The 7,135-nt window shown below is 36.8% G+C and overlaps 1 pseudogene; it reads left to right on the top strand.

Annotated features, from left to right (window-relative positions):
* Window positions 1–675: 675 nt before the first annotated feature.
* LOC100787643 (wall-associated receptor kinase 4-like) lies at window positions 676–2,745 on the top strand (annotated as a pseudogene).
* Window positions 2,746–7,135: the final 4,390 nt, after the last annotated feature.

Here is a 7,135-nt window from a genome sequence, read left to right as displayed (position 1 = left end):
GATGCATAAACACCTCTATGCTACTTAACACCTTGAGAGAGAAGTGTAGACAATCAAAATGTTGTGTATTTGAATTTTCTAGAAATTTTTAAATCCCCCATCCAAACACATGGTTAAGGAGTTTTGATTTTTTGACACTCATATATCATATACACCTGGTTTGACACTCTTATTTTGATGCATAAACACCTCTATGCTACTTAACACCTTGAGAGAGAAGTGTAGGTATGATAGGTACTATGATTTGATGAGAAGAGAGTGATAATGAGAAAATACGGGTGTCAACTAGATGTATATGATATATGTAAGTAAAAAAATCACAACTCTTCCATTAATTGGGACAACTAATTTTTTTTTAAAAAAAATTTGTTTTGATTTAATATAGAAGCCTAGAACTCGAGCTAAAAAAATGTGAAGACACATGACTATATAAGAAGGAAATTAAGTATAAAGGCTATCTATCATGTTTTAAAGAATATTGATGAATCAATAAAGCCATACAATATAGGTAGCTATGGGTATATTAGTGAATTGTGCCATCTTTTGATATATTCCAACCATACTTAAATGCAGGTGCATGCATAGCTTTTATAGCTCTGCTGTTGAATTCCTAGTTGTACTTAGTATATCAAAAAAGAAAAATTATTAAACAAAGAGAAAAGTTCTTTCGGCAAAATGGGGGTTTCATTTTGCAACAACGACTCGCTATAGAACAAGACACCCCCCAAATTGCACAAATTTTTACAGCATAAGAGCTAAAGAAGGCCACCAACAACTATGATGAGACGTTAATCATTGGCAACGGAGGATTTGGTACTGTTTTCAAAGGAATCCTTTAAATAACAAGGTTGTAGCTATCAAAAAGTCCAAAGTAGTGGACCAGAGCCAAATTGAGGAACTCATTAATGAGGTGGTTATTCTATCCCAAATCAACCATAGGAATGTGGTAAAACTCATAGGATATTGTTTAGACTCTGAAGTGACTTTATTGGTCTATGAGTTTGTTAACTATGGTACCCTTTTCCATCATTTGCACAATGAAAATAAGGCAAGTAATGTACCTTGGATGTGTCATCTCAGAATTGCTATAGAGGCAGCAAGAGCTTTAACAAATTTGCATTCGGATGCCTCCACATCTATTATCCATAGAGATGTCAAGAGTGCCAACATTCTATTGGATGAAAATTATGCAACCAAAGTTTCTGATTTTGGAGTTCAAGATTGGTTCCAATTGATCAAGCTAAATTAGTTGTTAGAGTTTTGTGGTCTTAGTTCCTTTGTCCCACATCGCTTGATTTGTAAAAACTTGTGTCTCATTAGTGTTATATATAGAGACACCTTGTAAGCTTTAAAGTGAGCAAGTAATAAAAAGTTCTCTTAGTGTAGCCGTGGACGTAGGTACATACATTGTGTGCTGAACCACGTTTTAAAACTTTGTGTCTTCTCTCTTTTCTCCTTATTCCTTTCCCTTCTTCTTATTGCTCTATACTAACAACTAATATTAGAGCCGATGGTTCGACTTGGTGACCGACTCAAATGAGTAAGATGGCAGCGATGGATGCTTAGCCTTGGAGATTTTGATACCAAGAAAAGCACCACAGGCTACATTTTTACTTTGGGAGGTACTGCTGTGAGTTGGAAGTCTAAACTTCAACATAAAGTTGTTCTCTCAACCACGGAAGTCGAGTACATAGCTATCTCAAAAGCAGCTAAGGAAATGATTTGGCTAAAGAATTTTCTCAATGAATTAGGGAAAGAACAAGATAATGCTTCAATGTTCAGTGACAGTCAAAGTGCTATAATTTTTGCTAAGAATCCAGTTTTCCATTCTAGATGCAAGCATATCCAATTAAGATACCATTTTATCAGGGAGTTGATAAATGATGGAGACTTATCTTTGCTAAAGATCTTAGGATCAAAGAATCCAGCAGATATGTTGACTAAAGCTGTTACAACTAACAAGCTGAGGCTTTTATTGCCTCAGTTAGCCTTCAAGGATAATTAAAGATGGAGACGCTACACTAGGTAAAGAGTCGATGAACTCATTGCTTACAAGGAGCTACTAGAGTTTGGAACTTAGACCCCAAGTGGGAGAATTGTTAGAGTTTTTGTGGTATTAGTTCCTTTGTCCCACATCGCTTGGTTTGTAAAAACTTGTGTCTCATTAGTGTTATATATAGAGACGCCTTGTAAGCTTTAAAGTATGCAAGTAATAAAAAGTTCTCTTAGTGTAGTCGTGGACGTAGGTACATACATTGTGTGTTGAACCACGTTAAAAATTTGTATCTTTTCTTTTTTCTCCTTATTCCTTTCTCTTCTTCTTATTGCTCTATACTAACATTAGCAACATTGGTACAAGGAACTTTTGGTTACACGGACCTAGGGTACATGCAAACCAGCCGATTAACTCAAAAGAGTGATGTTTATAGTTTTGGAGTAGTGCTTGTAGAGCTACTCACAGGCCAAAAAGCACTTTCATTTCAGAGATCAAAAGGGGAAAGAAGTCTTGCCATGCTTTTTCTCTCTACCTTAGAAAAAAATCGCTTGTTTAAAATTGTTGAAATTGGTCTTCTTACTAAAGAAAATGAGAAGGAGATCAAGAAAGTTGTTGTTTTTGCAAGCAAGTGCTTGAACCTTAAAGGGGAAGAAAGGCCTGGCATGAAGGAAGTGGCAATGGAGTTAGAGGGGAGGTGGGTACCAGAGAAGCACTCATGGACTGATACAAATACAATCCTTGATTTGTAGGAGTCACAAAGCTTGAATGGAAAAAACAGTAACGATGGAAGTTCTTGGTATGACAACATAATAGAGCAAGTTTGAGTTGTCTTTCATGTTGCATGTTGATTATGGCATGAAAACATGTTATATGTTTAAATAAACATAATGAACTTTTACATAAAGTGTTTGAGTTTGTAGTGTTTATCTTTCCCTGTATTACTATATCATTAATTTATTTGTTTGATGGTGAATTTGCTTTCAATCATTTGTGTAAGTACATTTTCATTATCTTATTTTAATATATATACAATCCTAACTTTTTAGTCTAAGACTCAATTCTCTGTCGATCTTTTTTTTCTTCTTCAACACTTTAGAAGGTATTATTTCTTTACTTGAATCTATGTTTAAATTATTTTTTTGAGGTAGGGGTGAGGGTATTGATCGAGAAAATACACTAGATGGCATGATAACAATTTGGAGAGAGGGGGAGGATTATGGTAAAAAAAATTCGGGGCATTTAACATGGCATTAGTAGGTATAGCTATCAAAACAAGTTGGCCTGATTTGTTGGGTTCGACCCACTTACAGTTTAGTCTTGAAAAAATGACCTAGATCAGCCCGTCACGGGTTGTGGGTTGAATGGGTTGGCCCACCAACTCACCTAAAATTAAAAAAAAAATTGAAAATTCAACAAAAAGTCATGGCAGCCCAGGGTCACGGTCACAACAAAGCAATAGGATGGGGTTGTGGTGGCAAGCTATGTTTGTGAGTGGGTCACGGTTGTAGTAGAGAGTGCCTCTGTGCAGTTGTGTCTAAGTGAGTGACTGAGTGGGTCGCGACGTCGAGCTCGAGAGTGAGTGATGGTGATGCCATGATAAAGAAGGAGAGACGAGAGTGAGTGTGACGGAGAGGGAGGAGAGTGTTGTTCACCATGCCTATCCAGTGTCAACCCACTCTTACTAAATTAGGTTTACTTCTTAAGGTTGTGTAATTATTTAAGTGGGTTGGTGGGTCAACCTGACCCACCACGGGTTCCGCCCGGGTGGACCGGGTCGTAGGTGGGTCGTGTTCATCTTTTGAGCCAATTGGAAAATTTGTTTGTTTTTCTAGCCCTGCCCAAACCCATGGTGGACTAGGTTGACCCGTGAATTTGAACCCGTTTTGATGGTTCTATTAGTAGGTAAATAATTGCAGCATATGAAGAAGGAGCAAGAATCACTATGGAATAAGGTGTTGCAATATAAGCATGAGAGTAGGAGGGAAATAGGAAAAGAGAGGCAGGGAATGTTCTAAATGGTGTGTATATACTAATATTTTGGAATTGGAAGACCCTATTTAACAACCAAATCGGTCTTCAAATACATTGCATAGAAAAGTGGGTGGGAGGAAGGAGACATTATTTTGACATGATGCATGTGCAAAAGGAAGAAATGTTAATTGTACAATATAACAAATTATTACCAACTCAAAGTAAAATCATCCTTCTATTCACTAGGGCAAATAAAAGCAGAAGATGGCAAAACCTTCTTATTCCACAACTTTTGGATGAGGACTATAAGTGATGCTCTAGATGACAAACGCAACAAAAACAAAAGCAAAGTTAATAAAACTTCACTACAAAGCAATTGCTCTAAAGTTCTGGATTTACAAATGATGATTGCGTCTGAAGGTTCAATTCTCGTGTCTAATGGATTGCTAAGAACATCTTGAATACAGTCAATTTTTGCATTCCTCTCTCTTTTTTGCATACACCGTTTTATCATATTTCTCAAAATATTGTCTAATTATCTAACTCTTGTTTTATGCATTTGGAAATTTTTTAAAGTTTGTATCCTAAAATTCTTCTTGCATTGTATTTGTCCGTTCTCCTTAAGCTAAGCTTTCAAATATTGAAGGTACCCTTCATTTATCATTATCAAGGCTAAGTACATATGAATTAGACCATTTGGTGCACCAATTATCTACTCTTGATGAAGTTTATGGTGATCCGTCTCATAAGACTGAACATATCCATGCATCATATTACTTGTGTTCTATTTTTGTCCTAACCCTTAGTGCAAGCTCATTAGACAAACTTAAAAGCCAAGCGAGAGGCTTCTGATCCCATGTATCAAACCTTGGAGAACAAGGTACTTCCAACTTGAAGAGCAACAAGAAGACATGAAGAAGAGCTTGACGACCACATTTTGTGAGAATTGAGAGACAGTCATTTGATATGAGTAAGATTTTTTGAGTGATCCTTTTTACTTAAATAAAAAGGGGCAGACACAAGCTAGCACATGGTGGACATGATCCCAATTATGTTGGCACCACCAACACTAATGACTAGGCGCTGCACACCAATAAATATATATAATTGAAAGAACAAACCAAATACAAAACCATGAGGGGAGATTAACCAAACCCATGAGCAAAGCAACTATTCCTTGATATTGTTATTTTTCCTAGGGTGACCTGTGATACCTAGCTTCCTCAAAACCATAAATTAATCCAAGGAAGAACTCATAAAGGATTTAGAGGCATTACAAGATATACGGGTTTTTTAAACCACCAATGAGATAGCTTGATGAACCAAAAGCTGAATATATTCTGAAACCTCCTTTGATTTCTGACATGCCATATTCCCCAAAAAATAAAAATGATAGCAGCTAAGATAACATCCCTCAACTGTGGTGACCAGCCAACATTATAAAAAGACAGAATGCCTGTGATGGAGGAGTTGTCAATTCTACGGTTTACTACATCTCCTAACCAGTTCCACATCATAACAGCAAAGGGGCAATGGAGAAACAAGTGATCAGAGGATTCAAAATCAGCACCACAATTACCACATACAGAAACTATAATGCAACCTTTTTTATGCAGAGGGTCATCAGTAGGAAGTTGACCATGAAGCACTGTTCTAATCAGAAAAGAAGGTGATGGAGGAATTTTTTGGTGCCAAACAAATTTTTGCCATGAAAGAGAAGGTCGAGGGGGATGAAGAAATTCATGCTTCCTTTAGGGATAGGTTGCCTGATTGAATTCCATGCCAAACCATTATGTCTTTTGTGCTGGGAACCAGAGGTATAACGCTCTTGATTTTGTGAGCCACTTAAGGGAGGAAATGAACAAACTCGTCCGGGAGATCCTAGCAGCCATTATGCAAGAACATGCTGACAGTAGAGTTTAGCTTACTGTTAAGGTGAGAAGGCAGCCCAATATTCTCACAAATGGGTTTAAAGAGCCATTTCATAGTCCAAAAACTTATAGATTCACCATTGCCGACCAACCAAGAGCTATTGTTGATAGCTGTTGCAGTCTTCCTCTTGTCAACTTGACCAGACCAAATGAAATTCCTTATATTCTTGTCAACCTCTTTCAATAAAAACCAGGGCAAGGGTAAATCAGGAAACTGTAGATTAAACATACCTTGAATATTAGAGTTCACTAATTTCACCCTCCTCATGATGGATAAAAAGAGACCCTTCCAAGAAACTAATTTCAATATGATTCTGTCAGCAATGGGCTGCAGGTGAATCTTCCTGGGTTTAACTTTAAAGACAGGGACTCCCAAGTAGTAAAAGGGTAACTGAGATAAAACACCAGCATTGAAACATATAGGAGCTCTGCTGTGGAACAGATTCTGCTTTGAGAAATATTCCTTGTGAAGATCATTTACTGGACTAGGTCCTTTAATTTTTCCTTTTTCTTCTTGTTTGATCACAATGAAGATCTCTTACTAGACTAAGTCCCGTGGTTTTTCCTTGCTCACATTGAGTAGGTTTTTTTGCATAAAAGTTATTGGTGTTATTCTTCTACTTTCTACTCTTATTTTTGCTTCTGCATAGAGTCTGTAGGAGGGAATTTGATCTGTTAATTCCCCGCAAGATTCGCTGAGATGTGTACAATAATGCTTTTGTAAAGTGATATTGTCACATAGGGATATTATCTGTGGCAGATATCCATCAAGAACGTCTAGCATTAGAGTCACGCTGCCTTAAAGGACTCAAAGGGAGATCACAAAGTGTTAATGGTTGTAGATGAAGGATTTTCACATGACAGGTTGACTTTGGTTTCAAAACACCAGGACCTTAGGGAGTATCACATAATGGATAAGAATATGTCACTACACGCCATTTGGTTTACAAAATTTAAATTTTTTATATTGATCTTGTTGACTTTGGTTTCAAGAATGATTACTTAAGATATATAGATATGGGTAGGTTATTAAATTACTTTGATACGTTTCAGCCATACTTCAATGCAGGTGCATGTAAAGCATTCATAGCTCTGCTGGTAATTTCCTGGTTATTCCTAATATATCATAAAAGGAAACTTATTAAACAAAGAAAAACATTCTTTCGGAAAAATGGTGGTTTCATTTTGCAACAACGGCTCGCTACACATCAAGAAACCCCCCCAAATTGCACAATTT

The sequence above is a fragment of the Glycine max genome, chromosome 14 (assembly GCF_000004515.6).
Source record: "Glycine max cultivar Williams 82 chromosome 14, Glycine_max_v4.0, whole genome shotgun sequence".
NCBI lineage: Eukaryota > Viridiplantae > Streptophyta > Magnoliopsida > Fabales > Fabaceae > Glycine > Glycine max.
The sequence above is the reverse complement of the archived record's forward strand: the minus strand, read 5'-3'. Positions and strand labels throughout refer to the sequence as shown.